This window comes from Arvicanthis niloticus, unplaced genomic scaffold, assembly GCF_011762505.2.
Source record: "Arvicanthis niloticus isolate mArvNil1 unplaced genomic scaffold, mArvNil1.pat.X pat_scaffold_847_arrow_ctg1, whole genome shotgun sequence".
In the NCBI taxonomy this organism is placed as follows: domain Eukaryota; kingdom Metazoa; phylum Chordata; class Mammalia; order Rodentia; family Muridae; genus Arvicanthis; species Arvicanthis niloticus.
Genome location: NW_023046434.1, coordinates 20,788 through 41,574, shown reverse-complemented (window position 1 = coordinate 41,574; position 20,787 = coordinate 20,788).

The following is a 20,787-nucleotide window of genomic DNA, read 5'->3' as shown; positions in this document are numbered from 1 at the left end:
CACTGCTAATTATTTTTATTAATTCTTTTGACCCTCTGGACTTCTCTATTGCCTCTTACCAAAGTAGTGCAAAACCACCCCCTTTTTTGCCCACTTCCTCCCCTCTCACACCCAGGTCGCTTTTTTTGTTTACTTGATTTTTTTCATCCCCCTTCTAAGTGATTGAAGAATCCACACATTTGTCTTCCTTCTTGTAAACATCAAATGGTCTGTGAGTTCTATCATCGGTATTCTGAGCTTTTGGGTATAACATCCACTTCTCAGAGAGTGTTTCTGGGTCTGGGTTTATGTCACTTAGAAATGGTATTTTCTAGTTCCATATATTTGCCTACAAAATTCATGAAGTTGTCATTTTTGAGTAACAGAAATATTCTATGTGTAAATGTACCAGAATTCCTATATCCATGTATCCTTTCTTCTGTTGAGGAACATATGGCTGTTTCCAGCTTCTGGCTATTATAAATAAGGCTGCTATGAACATAGTGGAGCACAAGTCCTTGTAATATGGCAGAGCATCTTTCAGGAGTGGTATAGCTGGGTCTTCAGATTGAACTATTTCCAATTTTCTGAGGAAGGCCAGATGGATTTCCAAAATGATTGCACAGTTTGCAATCCTTCCAGCAATAAAGAGGGCTACTGCTTCTCTGTATCCTCACCAGCATCTGCTATCAACTGAGTTTTTGATCTTAGCCATTTTGATTGTGTAAGTGTATCTTAGGATTGTTTTGATTTGCATTTCCCTGATGACTAAGGACTTGAACGTTTCTTTAGGTGCTTCTTGGTCATTCAAAATTCCTCAGTTGAGAATTCTTTGTTTAGCTCTGTACCACAATTTTTAACTGGATTATTTGGTTTCTGGAGTCTAACTCCTTAAGTACATTGTATATGTTGCATATTACTTCTATTGGATGTAGGAATTGGTAAAGTATTTTACCAATCTATAGGTTTCTGTTTTGTCATATTGACAGTGTTCTTGCCTTACAATGTGCTTTCAGATTCATGAAGTCCCATTTATCTATTGTTCATATTAGAGCCTGAGCCCTTGGTGTTCTGTTCAGGAAATTTTCCTTGTGCTGATGTGTTCAAAGCTCTTTCCTATTTCTCTTCTATTAGATTCAATGTATCTAGTTTATGTGGAGGTCATTGATCTAGTAGACTTGACCTTTGTACCAGGAGATAAAAATAGATCAATTTGCATTCTTCTACATGAGATCACAGACAGTTAGACCATCATCATTTATGGAAAAAACCTTTCATTTTCCAACTCTATGATTTTGGATTCTTTATCAAAGGTCAAGTGACCATAAATGTGTAGGTTTATTTCTGGATCTTGAATTCTGTGTCTATTGATCTACCCATCTGTCCCTGTACCAACACCATGCAGTTTTTCATGATTGCTCTGTAGTTCAGCTTGAGGTCTGGGATGGTGGTTTTGAAGAAGTTCTTTATTGTTGATTTTTTTCATCCCCCCTCTAAGTGGGATTTTCACTATGCTGGGATTTTGTTATTCCAGATTAAGTTGACAATTTCTCTTTTTATCTCTGTAAAGAAAGAGGTGAAATTTTGATGGAGATTTCATTGAATCTGTAGACTGCTTTTGGTAAGATGGCATTTTTACTATGTTAATCTTACTGAGCCATGAGCATGGGACACCTTTCCAAATTCTGAGGTCTTCTGTGATTTCTTTTTCAGAGACTTAAAGTTCTTATCATACAGATCATTCTCTTGCTTGGTCAAAGTACACCAAGATATTTAAATTACTTGTGACTATTGTAAAGAATGTTGTTCCTTAATTTCTTTCTCATCCTATTTATCCTTTATATAGAGGAAGACTACTGATTTGTTTCAGTTAGTTTATATATATCCAACTTTGCTAAGGTTGTTTATCAGGTGTAGGATTTTTTTTTGGTCGAATATATGGGGTCATTTATAATTTACTATCATATCATCTGCATATAGTAATTAACCTTAACTTCCTCCTTTCAAATTTGTAAACCTTTGACCTTTGGTTTGTTGTCTAATTGTTCTAGCTAGCATTTTAAAGTACTGTATTAAAAAAATAGTGATAGTGGGCACCTTGTTGTCCCTGACTTTTGTCGGTTTGCTTCAAGTTTCTTTCAATTTAATTTGATGTTGGCTGTTGGTTTGTTGTATATTGCTTTCATTATGTTTAGTTGTGTGCCTTGAATTCTTAATCTTTTTAAAACTTTAAATATGAAGGGGTGTTGTACTTTGTCAAAGGATTCTTTCAGCCTCTAATGATATGATCATGTAGTTTGTTTATTTGGGTTTTTATGCAGTGGATCACATTGGTGGATTTCCATATCTACACATTGGTACATCCCTAGGATGAAGTCTACTTGATCATAGTGAATGATTAATTTGGTGCATTCTTAGAAATGTTTGTTGTGGAATTTTATTGGGCATTTTTGCACTTATATTCATAAGTGAAATTGGTCTAAAGTTCTATTTCTTTGTTGGGTTTGGGTGGCTTAGGTATCAGTGTAACTGTGGCTTCATAAAATAATTAAATACTGTTCCTTTTGTTTCTATTTTGTGGAATCATTTGACAAGTATTGGTATAAGGTCTTCTTTGAAGGTCTGATAGAATTCTGCATTAAAACCATCTTTCTCTGGGCTTTTTTGTTTGTTTCTTTGGGAGACTGTTAATGACTGCTTCTATTTCTTTAGGGGTTATTGGAAAGTTTAGATAATTTATTTGATCCTGAATGAATGCTGCCACCTGATATTTTTTCTCAAAAATTATCCATTTTATCTATATTTTCCAGTTTTGTTGATTATAGGCTTTTGTAGAAGGATCTGTTTTTGGTTTTTTTTTTTTTTTTAACTTTCCTCAGTTTCTGTTGTTATGTTTCCCCTTTCCTTTCTGATTTTGTTAATTTGGATACTATCTCTGTACCCTTTAATTAGATTGGTTTATTTGGCTTGTTGATATTCTCAAACAATCAGCTGTTTAGTTTGGTTGATTCTTTATATAATTCCCTTTGTTTCTAATTGGTTAATTTTATCCATGAATTTGAATATGTCCTGCCATCTACTCCTCTTGAATGTGTTTGCTTCTTTTATTTCTAGAGCTTTCAGATATTCTATTAAGTTGGTTAGTGTAGGATATCTCCACAGTCTTTTTGAAGGCAATCAGTGCTCTGAATATTCCTCTTAGCATTGCTTTCATTACGTCTCATAACTTTGGGTATATTGTATCATTTTTTCTTATTTTTTCCCTGACCTAGCTATCATTGAGTAGAGCATTATTCAGTTTCTATGAGTATGTGGACATTTTGTGAATATCAAATATATATTCTCTTGGCTTAGTAAGTTTATTCATTTAATATGTGTTTTGTATTTGTGATTACCTGTTTATAATCCAGTGTATATAGCAGTTTGCAAAAGTTTCTCCAAAGAAAATATTATATTTGTACTTAGAAAGGATGAGAAGCTCAGATATAGGATACATTAATAACATCTCTTAAAATTCCTAGAAAGTATATCATATTATTTGTGGTACACCATAAGGAATGATGTTTTTATATGTTCTCACAAGTTAGTTAGAAATTCCAAAGGAGCCAGCGCTAGCACGCCCCTTCCGCAGCTTGCCCCTCCTGCAGTCTGAGGCCTGCGAGTGAGTGTACCTAGGAGCCCCCCAGACACATTCTGGGGGATCCAGAGAACCCATAGCCAGTGCTAGCACGCCCCTTCCGCCGCTCGCCCCTCCTGCAGTCTGAGGCCTGCAGGTAAGTGCACCCAGGAGCCCCCCAGACACATTCTGGGGGATCCATAGAACCCATAGCCAGCGCTAGCACACCCCTTCCGCAGCTTGCCCCTCCTGCAGTCTGAGGCCTGCAGGGTCTGAGTCCCAGACCAGACCTCTACCAGGTCTGCAGTTTGTGTGGACCCCGGATTCCACCTTAGACATACTGGAAGGTCCGCTCAACCCAGAGCCACAGAGGAACAACTGAAATCAGAGTGTCAGACAACATACCCTGAGATATCCAAGAGGAGACACTGCACCCAGAACAGCAGACATCTAGCTGGACTGCTACCTTGGAGGCACCATATCCTGAGGCATCCTAGAGATACCACTGTAATCAGGGCAGCTGGAAAAAATCACAAAGACATCTGGACTCCTAGAAGACCAAACAAAATCGAGACAACTGGAAAGACAGGCTTCAATCAGAGACAGAAGTACAGGTAGCACTAGAATTAACCAGATGGCAAAAGGCAGGCGCAAGAACATAAGCAACAGAAACCAAAGTTACATGGCATCATCAGAACCCAGTTCCCCCATCATAGCAAGCCCTGAACACCCCATCACACCAGAAAAGCAGGATTCAGAATTAAAATCACTTCTCATGATGATGATAGAGGACTTTAAGAAAGACATAAATAACACTCTCAAAGAACAGATAGAAACCCTTAGAGAGGAAACACAAAAAATCCCTTAAGGAATTACAAGAAAATGCAACCAAACGGGAGAAGGAATTAAACAAAACCATGCAGGATCTAAAAACAGAAGTAGAAACAATAAAAAATCACAAAGGGAGAACACTCTGGAGATAGAAAACTTAAAGAAACGATCAGGAGTCATAGATACAAGTATTACCAACAGAATACAAGAGATGGAAGAGAGAATCTCATGTGCAGAAGATACCATGGAAAACATTGACACAACTGTCAAAGAAAATGCAAATTACAAAAAGCTACTAACCCAAAATATACAAGAAATCCAAGACACAATGAGAAGGCCAAACCTAAGGATAATAGGAATAGATGAGGGGGAAGACTCCTAACTTAAAGGACCAGTAAATATCCTCAACAAAATTATAGAGGAAAACTTCCCTAACCTAAAGAAAGAGATGTCCATAAATATACAAGAAGCCTACAGAACTCCAAATAGTTTAGACCAGAAAAGAAATACTTCCCGCCACATAATAGTCAAAACATCAAATGTACAAAACAAAGAAAAAATACTAAAAGCAGTAAGGGAAAAAGGCAAAGTAACATATAAAGGCAGACCTATAAGAATTACACCAGACTTCTCACCAGAGACAATAAAAGCCAGAAGATCCTGGACCGATATCATACAGACCCTAAAAGAACATAAATGTCAGCCCAGACTACTATACCCAGCAAAACTGTCAATCATTATTGATGGAGAAACCAAAATATTCCATGACAAATCCAAATTTACACAGTATCTCAACACAAACCCAGCACTTCAAAGGATAATTGGTGGAAAACTCCATCACAAGGAGGGAAACTATAACCCGGAAAAAGCAGGAAGTAATCTTCCAAAAACCGTAAAAGAAGGTAGCTACATAAACATTACTCCACTGCCAATAACAAAAATAACAGGAAACAACACTCATTTTTCCTTAATATCTCTTAATATCAATGGACTCAATTCGCCAATAAAAAGACATAGACTATCAGACTGGATACGTAAACAGGACCCAACATTTTGCTGCATTCAGGAAACGCACCTCTGTGGAAAGGACAGACACTACCTCAGAGTAAAGGTTGGAAAACAATCTACCAAGCAAATGGTCCCAAGAAACAAGCTGGAGTAGCAATTCTAATATCAAATAAAATCAGTTTTCAACCAGAAGTAACCAAAAAAAAAAAAAAAATAAAGAAGGACACTTCATATTCATGAAAGGAAAAATGTACCAAGAGGAACTTGCAATTCTCAACATCTATGCCCCAAATGTAAGGGCACCCACATACATAAAAGACACTTTACTAAAATTTTAAAGCATACATTGCACCCTACACAATAATAGTGGGAGATTTCAACACCACACTCTCAGCTATGGACAGATCATGGAAACAGAAACTAAATTGAGACACAATGAAACTAACAGAAGTTATGAACCAATTGGACTTAACTGACATCTATAGAACATTTCATCCTAAAACAAAAGAATACACCTTCTTCTCAGCACCTCATGGTACCTTCTCAAAAATAGACCATATAATTGGTCACAAAACAGGCCTCAACAGATACAAAAAGATTGAAATAATCCCCAGCACCTTATCAGACCACCATGGATTAAGACTTGTCTTTGACATGGACAAAAACATCAGAAAACCGACATACACTTGGCAACTGAACAATGCTCTACTCAATGATAACTTGGTCAAGGAAGAAATTAAGAAAGAAATTAAAGACTTTTTAGATTTAAATGAAAATGAGGACACATCATATCAAAACATGTGGGACTCATTGAAAGCAGTACTAAGAGGAAAAATCATAGCTCTAAGTGCTCACAAAAAGAAAGTGGAAAGAGCATACATCAACAACTTGACAGCAAACCTGAAAGCATTAGAACAAAAAGAAGCTAGTATACCCAAGAGGAGTAGACGGCAGGAAATAGTCAAACTCAGGGCTGAAATCAACCAAGTGGAAACAAAAAGAACTATACAAAATATCAACAAAACCAGGAGCTGGTTCTTTGAGAAAATCAACAAGATAGACAAACCCTTAGCCAGACTAACCAAAGGGCGCAGAGACAGCATTCAAATTAAAAAAATCAGAACTGAAAAGGGAGACATAAGAACAGAAACAGAGGAAATTAAAAAAATTATCAGATCCTACTACAAAGGCCTATACTCAACAAAATTGGAAAATCTGGAGGAAATGGACCATTTTCTAGATAGATACCAGGTACCAAAGTTAAACCAGGAGCAGATAAACCACCTAAACAGTCCCATAACGCCTAAAGAAATAGACACAGTCATTAAAAATCTTCCCACCAAAAAATGTCCGGGGCCAGATGGCTTCAGTGCAGAATTCTTTCAGACCTTCAAGGAAGACCTAATACCAATCATCTTCTAGTTATTCCATCGAATAGAAACAGAAGGAACTCTACCCAATTCATTCTATGAAGCTACCATTACACTCATACCTAAACCACAGAAAGACCCAACAAAGAAAGAGAACTACAGACCAATCTCTCTTATGAATATTGATGCAAAAATACTCAATAAAATTCTCGAAAACCGAATCCAACAACACATCAAAACAATTATCCATCAAGATCAAGTAGGCTTTATCCCAGGAATGCAGGGATGGTTCAATATTCGGAAATCCATCAATGTAATCCACTACATAAATAAACTCAAAGAGAAAAACCACATGGTCATATCACTAGATGCTGAGAAAGCATTTGACAAAATTCAACATCCCTTCATGTTAAAAGTCTTGGAAAGATCAGGAATACAAGGCCCATATCTAAACATAGTAAAAGCAATATACAGCAAGCCAGTAGCCAACATCAAACTAAATGGAGAGAAACTTGAAGCAATTCCACTAAGATCAGGGACTAGGCAAGGCTGCCCACTCTCACCTTACCTATTCAATATAGTACTGGAAGTCTTAGCTAGAGCAATTAGACAACAAAAGGAAGTCAAAGGGATACAGATAGGAAAGGAAGAAGTCAAAATTTCACTATTTGCAGATGATATGATAGTATACTTAAGTGAACCTAAAACTTCCACCAGAGAACTCCTAAACCTGATAAACAACTTTAGCAATGTGGCTGGATATAAAATCAACTCAAACAAATCAGTAGCCTTCCTCTACTCAAAGGATAAACAGGCAGAGGAAGAAATCAGGGTAATGACACCCTTCACAATAGCCACGAATAAAATAAATTATCTTGGAGTGAATCTAACAAAGCAAGTGAAAGATCTGTATGACAAGAACTTCAAGTCTCTCAAGAAAGAAATTGAAGAACATCTCAGAAGATGGAAAGATCTCCCATGCTCCTGGATTGGCAGGGTTAATTTAGTAAAAATGGCTATCCTGCCAAAAGCAATCTACAGATTCAATGCAATACCCATCAAAATTCCAAATCAATTCTTCATAGAGATAGAAAGAGCAATTTACAAATTCATTTTGAATAACAAAAAACCTAGGATAGCGAGAACTATTCTCAACAATAAAAGAACCTCTGGGGGAATCACCATTCCGGACCTCAAACTGTACTACAGAGCAGTAGTGATAAAAACTGCTTGGTATTGGTACAGAGACAGAAAGGACGATCAATGGAACAGAATTGAAGACCCAGAAATGAACCCGCATACCTATGGTCACTTGATATTTGACAAGGGAGCTAAATTCATCCAGTGGAAAAAGGACAGCATTTTCAACAAGTGGTGCTGGCTCAACTGGAGGTCAACATGTAGTAGAATGCAAATTAATCCATTCTTATCTCCTTACACAAAGCTCAACTCCAAGTGGATAAAGGACCTTCACATAAAGCCAGGTACACTGAAAATATTAGAAGAGAAGTTGGGGAAGACCCTCGAATACCTAGGCACAGGGGAAAAGTTCCTGAACAGAACACCAATGGCTTATGCTCTAAGATCAAGAATCGACAAATGGGACCTCATCAAATTGCAAAGCTTCTGTAAGGCAAAGGACACTGTCAACAAGACAAAACGGCAACCAACAGATTGGGAAAAGATCATTACCAATCCTACATCTGATAGGGGGCTAATATCGAATATTTACAAAGAACTCAAGAAATTAGATGCCAAACAACAAAATAACCTCATTAAAAAATGGGGTACAGAGCTAAACAAAGAATTCTCAACTGAGGAAACTCGAATGGCCGAGAAGCACCTTAAGAAATGCTCAACATCCTTAGTCATCAGGGAAATGCAAATCAAAACAACACTGAGATACCACCTCACACCAGTCAGAATGGCTAAGATCAAAAACTCAGGTGATAGTAGATGCTGGCGAGGATGTGAAGAAAGAGGAACACTCCTGCATTGTTGGTGGGTTGCAAGCTGGTACAACCACTTTGGAAGTCAGTCTGGCGGTTCCTCAGAAAATTGGACATAGCACTACCTGAGGACCCAGCTATACCACTTCTGGGTATATACCCAGAAAATGCCTCAACAAATAACAAAGACATATGTTCCACTATGTTCATAGCAGCCCTATTTATAATAGCCAGAAGCTGGAAAGAACCCAGATGCCCTTCAACAGAGGAATGGATACAAAAAATGTGGTACATTTACACAATGGAATATTACTCAGCTATTAAAAATAATGAATTCGAGAAATTCTTAGGTAAATGGATGGATCTAGAAAATATCATCCTGAGTGAGGTAACCCAATCACAAAAGAACACACATGGTATTTACTCACTGATAAGCGGAGATTAGCCCAAAAGTTTGAAACAACAAAGATTCAACTACCAGACGACACGAAGCTCATGAAGAAGAAAGAACAAGTGAGGATGCCTAGGTCTTTCTTAGAAGGAGTAACTAAATAACCAAGGGAGCAAAGATGGAGACAAAGTGTGGGTCAGAATCTGAAGGGGGGGTGTTGTAGGGAGACCATTGTGTCTGGGTATTCATTCCATAGGCAGTCACCAAAAATAGACGCTGATAGGGATGTCAGGATGGGAAAGCTGACAGCAGCCTGATAAGGCTGTCTCCTTAGAGGTCTCTCAGAGTCGGACATACCCAGAGACAGATACCCACAGCTATGCATTAATCTGATCAAAATTCCCAATGGAGGAGTTAGAGAGTAAATTGAAGGAACCGTGAACCATAAGGTCTGGTGGCCCTGTGAGGAGAGCAAGAATACCAACCAGCCAGAGCTCCCCAGGGTCTAAACCACCAGCTCAGGAGCACATAGGGAGAGACACATGACTCCAGCTGTATATGTAGGGGAGGATGGCCCTGTTGGGCATAGGTGGGAGACAAGATCATTGGTACCCTGAAGGCTGAGCACTGAGGCGGGGGGATCTGAGGGTGGGGGAGGGAGGCTGGGGGTAGGTGGGTAAACACCTTCATAGAGGCAGGAGGAGGGGGGATGGATAAGGGGTTCCTGGGTGGTGGGGGAAATATGGTAAGGGGATAAAATTTGAAATGTAAATATTATATCCAATAAAAGAGGGGAAAAATAGAAAAGTGGTTAGAACCAACATTCTTAATAAAATGTCAGCCCTCTTTAAAAAAAAAAACTATCTTGATACTAAATTTGTTTTGAGAATTGTATATTGCAGAATGATCAGCCTTGGTGTATCTACTCAACAAGCAAGATGGGCAGACCTGCTCAAACCTCTGAGGTCCGTGAATTCCATCTGGAGGCAGCGAAGACACAGCATCAGAGGATTGTCAACTTGCTCTCCCCCCCCCCACTCCTCTTCTAATATCTCAACGCCCATAATCAGCTTGAAGAAGCTAATGATGAGTCAGCGCCCCTATTCCCTGGGCATGGGGACTAAGGTGGTAAATGTTGGGCTGTCTCCCTAGGGAAAAGTAGTGGTTTTGTCGGAATAGAGAGGATTAGCTAGGGTTTATTGCATAGCCATAACCTATTAGTAGATATCTGTATAATTAATATCAAGATGAAGATATAAATTCTTAAATGGCACCAATTTACTTTGTTTACAAATTTTTAAGGTTTTCATTGGCATGAGCTTCTTAGTGATATAAGAGTGAGATTGAATATTGTTACTCTCATAGGCATTGTACCAGTATAACACACTTAGGAATACAAAGCTTAGACCCAGTCCTTCTTTAACTTTTTTAACTGATTTGAGATGGTCAGCCTGTGAGTTAAGGGACTATAGCAAATTCATGACTTGGAGTTTATTATAAGGGTATTCTCTATGTTTTATTTAGAAATAGCTGAGTGGAGTTAACAGGCAACAGTCCAGATTACCTTACATGGATAGCTGGTTTTCAAAACATCAGAAATCCTTAGAATTGACATGACAAACATTTCAGTATTAATGTTCATTTTCATTAGAGACCTGTCTGCTCCGGACAGCTTCCTATGTTAAATTCTAAGAAGAAATTGAGCATCCTTGGAGTTACTCCAGTTGTGGTGAGACAGCCACTAGGCAAGAATTGCCACTTTCCTTCTACAGACAAATTACTGTCCAGAAAAGGACACACTTGCAGAATAGTCGACTGATTATATCTGCCTAGACAGAGTAATCAGCCCTTAATGATTCTGCAGCACTAAAGTCTGTCAGATGATCCTGGGCCAGAAGGCAGAAGAACAGATGCTCCAACGTTTTGAAGTAGAGCGAGTGTCCAGGTGTTCAGAGGTCTGTATAAATTGGCTAAGTTTTAGAAGCTATGCTTTGTGCTTCCCACAATTATAGTCAACTCAGTCATTCTGGATTTCTGATGGGGTTGAAAACTTATAGCTATTTACTTTGAGAGAAAAGATCTGAGTGTATGGTCATCAGCTGACATTCATCCTAAAGCCAAGGAAAAAGCCAGGTTCAGAACTAAGTGTTTTAGTTAGGATAGATGACAGAGGTGTTGGTTAGTCAACAAAAGGATGGACTGGGTATTAGGACTATCTTGTACCTCACTGGTACAAATAGGCATAATTATGCTCTAATTGTATTTTGAGAGAAAAGTTTTCTTTTAACAGGAAGGGTGATGTGTAGGAGGAGCTAAGGTGGGAGGAGTACTGAGAGGAAGAAAAGTAGTAAGAAGATGAGAAGAAGAAGGAGAGTAGAAGCTAGGTGATGAAAGAGAGATAGAGGGTGGAGACAGGGAAGCAGATGTTCATGTATCTCCACCACTCAAAGATAGTTGATATATCTAGGTTGGGTAGTGGGTTACACCTCTGATTGAACAATACCAAACTTATAAAGCCTATGATTAACATTTCTTAAAAAAATGTATAAATGCAAAAAGGAAAAGGGGGGCATGGGATAGGGGTTTTCTAAGGGTGGGGGAATGGGGGAAACGGGATGGTATCTGAAGTGTAAATGAAAGATCTAATAAAAAAAAAGAAATTGGCAAAGATACAGAATATATTATACCTTTAATTAAAATGTTTTAATAAGTTATATTGTATAGTTAAAATGAATTCTAATCTGACAACCAAACTGCATATGCACATTTCTCATAGTAAGACATTCTCTCTATTCAGTTTTGACAGTACCTGGAATTAGCATGGAACGTAGAGATCAAAGATTCAGTCCTATTAAGATTCTCCTGAAATTTTAGATTCCATTTGCCTATAACTCACAAGTTCTATGACACTTGAGTATGAATTGAAAGTTTTAGTTAGACTTGCTTCTTTGTATATGCATGAGTGACTATTAGCCCAATAGTCTAATGTTTTCTTCTAGCTTCAGAGAACAGGGGGCAATGCTAGAAGTTATAACCTATTAATAATGGCCTTGTCTTTTATGTGACTGTCCCACATAAAAGACAGACCACAAACATTTTAGGCTGGCTACTTAATATTGATTAATATTCAAAGAATGTCATGATATTATATTTGTGAAGATATTTCTCCTTTTTGCATTCTTATTTCAAGAATTCTTCCTTCTTTTCTTAATAAGATTTATTAATTATATATACTGCATTCTGCCTGCATATATGCCTGCAGGACAGAAGAGTGTACAATATCTCATTATAGATATTTATGAGTCACCATGTGGTTGTTAGAAATTGAACTCAGGACCTCTGAAAGAGGGCCCAGTGCTACTATTGTCTGAGCCATCTGCCTTACAATGTCTATTATCCGGGATAGGTAAAATGTTGAGTTTTTTCCCAAAATATTTTTAAAAATTCATTGTCCGTTATTCATTTCTGACTTCACTTTCTTTCATGTGGTCTTTCATCTAATGGAAAATCCTATTTGGTATTTTCAGTACCTATATCCCTTAATGTCCCAAGTTTGGGACATTTTGTATTAGTGCTATTCATTTCCATTAACTCATATAGAGCAGGCTAACAGAGAAAGCAAACCTAGTTTATAGCTGCAATTATTCATGAATATAATGTGACAAGGAGAAGAGAGCTGAATAATTGACTTGCACTGAAATTCTTGAAGTCAACTATATTGACAAACAATGGTCAGAAAATAAGCTAGTAAAGTGAAGCAAGTTATATTTATTTGACTGGTCTAAGAGGTAAGATTTCAGACTCAGGAATGTGCAGGAAAGCCTAAGCTAAAACTAAAGGACTTACATATGATACAACACACTACCAAATATCCTATATTCCTAAATAATGAATATCAAAAAATAAAGTCAATGTTGAATTTCAGTCGGCATAGTCTATATAGAGGTATAACACCTTCCACTGGGAATCAACTTACAAGAAAATTATGGGCTGGATGAAAACTTAGTATTTTAAAAGTCTGCTTAAAATGTTTCTGGCTTTCCATCGAAAATAACTGCATCAAATAAAAATAACGTTATGTTTTTGAAAAGGGTGTCACCTATTTTCTAGAATAAATGTACAGCTGAGACCTTGAGTGGATTTGTAAAAATTTACAAAATCAAATGTATTCATATTCTTTGGATGGCCTAATAAATTTACCATAGACGTGATGACTTAAAACAACAGAAAGTTATTATCTTACAGTTTTCCTGTCTAGACATCTAAAGTCAGTATTATTAATCATATAATAAAATGCTTACTGTTTCACAGTTCGTATGAAGATTCTTAGGAAAAACCCAACTTTTGCCTCCTAGAGCTTTTAGTGACTGCCATATCATCTTTTTTTTCTAAGCTTTTTGTTGTAACATTTCTCCAAAGTCACCATACCATATTCTTTCTATATTATCTCCCCCCGACTTTTCATCAGAAGATATTTGTTACTATATTCATATTCCAGCAGAATAATCCAAGAGCATTTACACATCTCATCATCTTTAGTTTAACTGTATATGCAGACTCATTTTTTACAAATACAGCTTCCAAAGAAAAAGAAATTATATCTTTAGATATTTTTAGATTCTTTTATTTAGCTGATGACACCAAGCTACTTTAAATTAGTACTCCTTAATACTAATAATACTCCTTAGCAATAAGATTCATAACACACTTATATCATTAGTTTACAATAGGTTTGGATTCTAGGATCTTTAAAATAGGCTTGGATTTCACGAGTCCTAAGGAAAGTTGCATTCCATAAATGGAAACACTTTGCAGGTAACATCTGATATTGAAGGTCACATCATTATCAACTTAAATATTATATTTATTTCAATAGGTGAATCAATGCCTAGGAGACAGATTAACTTAAATGCACCCAATACCCTAAATTATTGAATAACCATATGAAGGACATAAATTGTTATCAACGTGCATAGACATATAGAAACCTTCTTCACTCTTAGAAATCCCAAAGAAGGGTCAATGAGATAGCTCAATGTGCTTTTTACAAAGCAAGATGACCAGGTTCAATTGCTTTGATACATTCTTTTGAGGAAGATATAGAAACATTGCTGTTTGGCACTTTATTTCTATTTCAGACATATTTTTTATACTATAATAAACCAGTACTGAACTAGGGCTCAGATACATGTATTAAATTATCTCAATATTCTCTTATATGGTTTCTATAACTTTTCTAATATTTCACAACCACTTTTCTCACAAAAAGACATCTTTTCAATTCCTCCTATATCTTACTGGCAATAATTAAGATTGTCCATCATCTACTCAATCTTTAAAGTGTTTTCTATGAAATAGCATTATATCTCATTTGAAAATATGTGCAAATATACTTTTTTAAAAAATATTTATTTATTTACTATATATCCAGTGTTGTGCCTGCATGTATGCATGGCCACCAGAAGAAGGCAACAGATCTTATTATAGATGGTTATCAGCCATCATGTGGTTGCTGGAAATTGAACTCAGGACCACTGGGAGAGCTGCCAGTGCTCTTAACCTCTGAGCCATCTACCCAGGCCTGCAAATATGTTCTTATAAATTATTATCCTTTAAAAATGATTTTAATGTGTATGAGTATCTTTTCCTGCTTTTATGCATGTGTGTATACTGCGTGCATGCCTTGTACTCTTAGAGACCAGAAGAGAATATCTGGAGCCCCTGAAAGTGGAGTTACAGATGAGCTATTATATGGGTTCAGGAAACAAAGTTTGGGTCTTCTGGCAGACCTACAAGTGCTCTTAGCTGATGAGCTTCCTTTTCAATACCAATTCATCTTTTGAAATGATCTGGAATTTTAAGATTCAATGTGTAATCTTTGCATTTTGTGCTACAGTAACAATTTGTCTCCATTAGCCATCAGCCTTTTGTTGTAAGTATTATATTGATATAAATGTCTTTACTTACAGGGTACAGTGTACTAAACCAACATTTGCATATATCAAATCTTGAGGATCTTGTGTCATTCTAACCACCGATATTCTGACCTTTATTTTGTTGATTTTTAAGATTAGGCTAAGTATTTATCAAATTTTATAATTTTTTGCATTTGTGCTGCCTGTATTTAAAGTTTGATCAGTTTTTGATTATGTAGAATTTGGTTACATTTTTGAATAAATTTCATTAGATTTTGAGTAATAACTACTTCATTGCTTTTGTGTTTGAACACTCATTTCCCTTACTTTGTTTTGAACCTCTGCCTCTTAGTCATACTGGCTGTTTTACAGTCAAAGTTCAATTACCTGAACTCATACATGTATGGGATATTTGTTTAGATTTACAAGCTACTTTATTGTAAGTTAAACTTCTTATAAGAAATAACTAATGGTAAATATACACCTAATGTTCCTTTTATCATTTTTCCCTATGTAAAATTCAATGTGTTCATTTACAACTGATTTAAACATTTTTTATAATTTTTATTATATATAAAATAATCTAATAACTTGATTGTCAAATTGATGTTAGTTCTGGGTAACATTTTATAATTATTTTTAATTTGTCCAATATAGCTGATATACATTCTTTGAAGTAGATATTGTGATGACTCAAAGTGTTTTCTTCTTATATCATTTTACTTAAAATATTATATGAATTACCTACCTTCTATCTTCTCCCATGTTCCTCTCTAAATAAAGATCTCTCTGTTTTAAATTGTTCTCAATAACATACACATAAATTCACATGCATGTGCACATGTATGCACACACACATACACAGTCATAGAAATACAAATTTAGGCTTATTTGAGTTTGATTTAGAAATGTAATTAGTAGAGTCATATGTTTAAATGCTTGATCTCTAACGAGTTGCATTCTTTGGAATATTGTGGGACCTTTAATAGATGCAGTAGCACTTGAGCATCGTAGGTCAATGGAAGTTGCCCATGAATTTTTATAATTCAATCTTGCTTCTTTCTCACTTTCTGTTTCTTCCTGCCATGCCATTGTTCAATGATAGAATGTATTCCCACAAACAATAAAACCAAATTATCTGTTTCCTTCCTACTTTTTCTTGCTTTTTTTTGCTAGGATCACTTATTTTTATTTTATTTATTTATTTATTTATTTATTTATACTTATATGGACATGCGTATGAAAAGTAATAAATAGAGCCAACAAGAGAGATGGTTAATGACATTAAGTTACTTCTGTAAGTATTTTATCACAGAAAAAGGCAAAGACAAACTGGGAAGTAGTAGGCTTCTTTCCATGTGTATACATCCTGTGTATTGAGGGAAGATCTTTAAAGTCTCTATGAAAGGTGTGATAAAATGTAGCAAAAAGAATATTTTAAGTTATTGGGAAAAATGTTTCAAAGTAACTTAAGATACTTAAAATTTCAAATATTTATGAATTCAAAGGAAAAAATACAAGATATACCACACAGATAATACAGTAGACCTTAAAGGATAACACTGCAAACAGTTAATAAAAAAAAAACCTTAATGGGAATGAGTGCTTCCTTTTTTTTACAGAAACAGAACAATAATGGAAAGAAAATAGAATGAGCTATTCTAAAATTCTGAAGAATAATACAAATATAGTTACATTTATATAGACTTACAGTAATTTAAAATAAAATAATTTTCAGAGACAATTTAAGATACTGATGTTCTTCAATAAGAAATAAAATTATTCCAAATAGAAGTACAACAATAGTAAGAATAAAGTATTTTGCCATGCAACAATATGAAATATTTACAATGATTCTCATTGATATTGTATTAAAAATATACACAAAATAAATACTCCAGAACTTATACATAGCTCTGTACCCATGTTCCCTGTATCTTTATGTCCCATGATAAACAACATTTCATAAACACTTAGAAAATTGACCTTTTTCACCATCACAAGAATATTCTATCCAAGAGGAAAGAACACACCTTTCCGGCTTGCAAAACACTTCACACATTCAGAGTAGTATTCACTCCAGACCATACATAAATGGGACATGAACATATAAATACATACATACATTAATTAATTAATTAATGTACCTCTCCCTGTTGTTGAATAAAGTGGAGCATTATCTTGTTTTAAATAGAACAAATTACATTCATCTCAATCTCATTCAAAAAATTTGATTACATAGAAACACTGGGATTCAAGCATAAACAAAGAAAATACAATTAAACAACAAAAATAACATTGAATTCCCACTGGTGCATTAGCTTTATGAACATTAGAGAAATAACCCAAATACATATTTTATTTAATTTAAGGCCCCACTCCATGATGCCAAGAACCTTTGACTAGTTAGATTATAGTGGTTATAGGAAAAACTTTTCACTATTAATTTAATAAATGAGCACAGTAATAAACAAAATTTTAATAATATATTTGATCAGTATAGTGTTCAAATTCATCAGGGACACTTTTTGCAATAGGTAATTATTAACACAGAGACTCACAAATGGGTAACATGACACAGAGAAGTGGGAGATTTTTTGAAGTGTTTGGCCTCCTGAGTATAATATTCATATAGTTTACCCATACCTCTTACCCTAATATTCAGGGATCATGCGGAAGATTTTAAGAGCCAGAGTTGCCTGAGATGGCATTTTCAGATATAGCAGGGCAAGATGCACATTCCATGTGAACTCATCAAGATTGTGAGAGCACAAACAAGCTCAGGACACTCAAAAATCAAAGCATGGAGGAGAGAAGGGGGGACACAAAGTCATTCTCCTAATCAAGAAGTTATTTTCTACAGATAGCTGTTAGTACAAGAAAAATCAGCTTTCTTCACTGTAGTGACTCCTGGAATATCAACCACATTTCTGTGCAGTATCCATTCTCAAAAGTAATTGGCCAAACCAAATTGGACTCCATGATTTTTGTGGGATTATTTTTTTAAGAGAATGAAGGTTAGGTGTGTATGGAGAGTAAAAATATCTGGTAGGAATTTGGAGTTTTGAAATATTATGACAAAATATATTCTATTAATTATTAAGAAACATTTGGGTTTTTTTTTTTTTTTAAAGAATACAATGATACAACCTCAAGAGGTGTAAATAATTTAGAAAAATGACTATGCCATTGTGAGGCTTATCAGAAAGTACAGCTATTACAAATTCTTTTCCCAAAAAGTACCTTGTAACTTATGAATTTTAAAGGACTAAAAGCACTTAGTATGTTTAAAATAATTTAAAGGCTTGAATTTTTGAGTAGTCGTTCGCTATATAAATTGGAAAAGAATATATTCATCATATTAGAAATTGGACATGTATAAATTTGAGGAACAGTCTAAATCCTCATCAAAACAGAATTATATATCAATGTATCATAATTACTATGTGTCAAAATCTAAGCATTGTACATTATGGGTCAGCATCTTCCCCAGATTTATACACTTGTTATTTCAAGCACACTAGTTGACTTATGCTTACTTGGTATTAAATGATAGAATATAAATAGAGCAATAAAATATAATATTTTGTTTAAAAGATTTAATACAAATGACAGTTACTGATTTTATCCACATTCAAGCCTTATAAAACAGAGACTGAAAAAATGTCAATGCATATAAATGCTCTAAGCTGACTACATGACCCTAGAGTTGTTGTTTTCTAAGAGGATTTCTTTTCCCTTCTCTCTGTAGTGGCAGCTATCTCTGCCCTCTAGAAGGCTCTTTGATGCTTGTTATCATGTATGCAATATTTGAAGTTCATCAGCAAAAGTTTTCCATCTATATTTTTCAAGGTGTAACTTCAAATGCCTTGAGTTTCTTTATGGGTTACACATTCATAATTTTTTTGTCCTGGCTTAAATATAGTCTATGTATGGTTTTTTAGGTTTTGTTTTGTTTTTTTGAGACAGGATTTCTCTGTGTAGCCCTGGCTGTCCTGGAACTCACTTTGTAGACCAGGCTGGCCTCAAACTCAGAAATCCACCTGCCTCTACCTCCCAAGTGCTGGGATTAAAGGCATGCGCCAACACTGCCCGGCTCTATGTATGTTTTGTGAGTGTTTTTGTTATGACAAATTTACCATCTTATGTGACTCAATTAGAGAGTTCTGTTCTGAGAGACACAACTTCAAGTGATGTTGATTTTGTCATTATGCAAACAATATAGTTTTCTTTATACAAACTAATATGACTGTACTATCTTTAAGCAGTGCAGTACTATGGCATCTCTGTAACACATGTAGTTGATAGCTAACTGAAATAAGTTTGTGCAGTGTAGGACTATACTCCATTTATGATCCAATTTGTTCCAGGCTTATTTTATATACAGAAAAGAACTATGTTCTAAAATTCTGGTCATTAATTTCCATGCCCTTATCTTGTAACCAAGGACCTAAATGTGAGTCTACAAGAGCAGCATTAACTGTTAAGCACTGAGCCAACTGTCTAGCCTTATCTTATTCATTTTTAATAAAAGTAAATATTCTATGATTTTATTTCAAGTTACCTAAGGAAAGTTCCATAAGTTAACATTATTCTTCCTTTGAGTTTACTATTAAAGGTAATGCTTCTGAGAAGAGAACATAAGTCATTTTAACCAGCCAGAGCTTCCAGGTTCTAAATCACCAGCCTGGAAGCACATAGAGAGGGACCCATGGCTCTACCTGTATATGTAGGGGAGGATGGCCTTGTCCCACATAGGTGGGAGAGGAGGTCCTTGGTCATGTGAAAGCTGGATGCCCCAGTGTGGGGGAATTTGATGGCAGAGAGGTGGAGAGTGGCGTGCGTGGATGGGGGCACAACATCACAGAAACAGGAGGAGGGGGGATGGGATAGGGGGTTTCTCGGGGGAAAATGGGGAAAGGCAATAACATCTGAAATGTAAATAAATAAAATATCCAATAAAAAATTTTAAAAATAAATAAAATGTAAATGTTTCAAGCTATGAAAAGTTTGAAATAATTGCTTCTACCTCAATGTATTTTGATATCTGTTATTTATCTTTATAAATATGTGTAAGTTTTATGTCAATTGAACTGAAAAATAAAATAACAATAGAAGTTTAAAACATCATTTTTGTTAAGTTTACTTTCTAAACACTTAAATGAGTTATCATACAATGTACTTTGCTTAAAATTTGGTTTTCTCTTTGTTATCTAAAATAAAACATTTTTTGCCAGATTTAATTCAGCCTAGAACAACATATTTTATTTGTATCGATTTAGCATCACCAGAATATTTATTATTCAATAAGAATACAGTTTACCCATAATGTTACCTTTGTTATTCATTAGGCCTCTGTTGAATGTTAAGGTGATATTTTTGTACACATTGGGAATAAGTGTCTCTGGCTATCCTTTCCTGCTTAAGTCACCTTCTGATTGGTTAAATAAAAATGACTATGGCCTATAACATATGTAACATGAGATATCTGGCTGAGAGTGAAACTCAGTTAAGGAGAAAGGTGCATGAGAAGTCAGGAGTAAGAAATTAAGGAGAGGTAATGAAACAGACAAATGGCAGAACTTAGATTAATATAAATGAGATAATTGAATTATGTTTTTGTGAGAAAACAGGACTAGCATAAGGCTAAAATCTATTAAATAAACATAAGTCCCTGTGTCATTATTCAGGAGCCAGTATGGACATAGAAAAGGCCCACATGATTGCA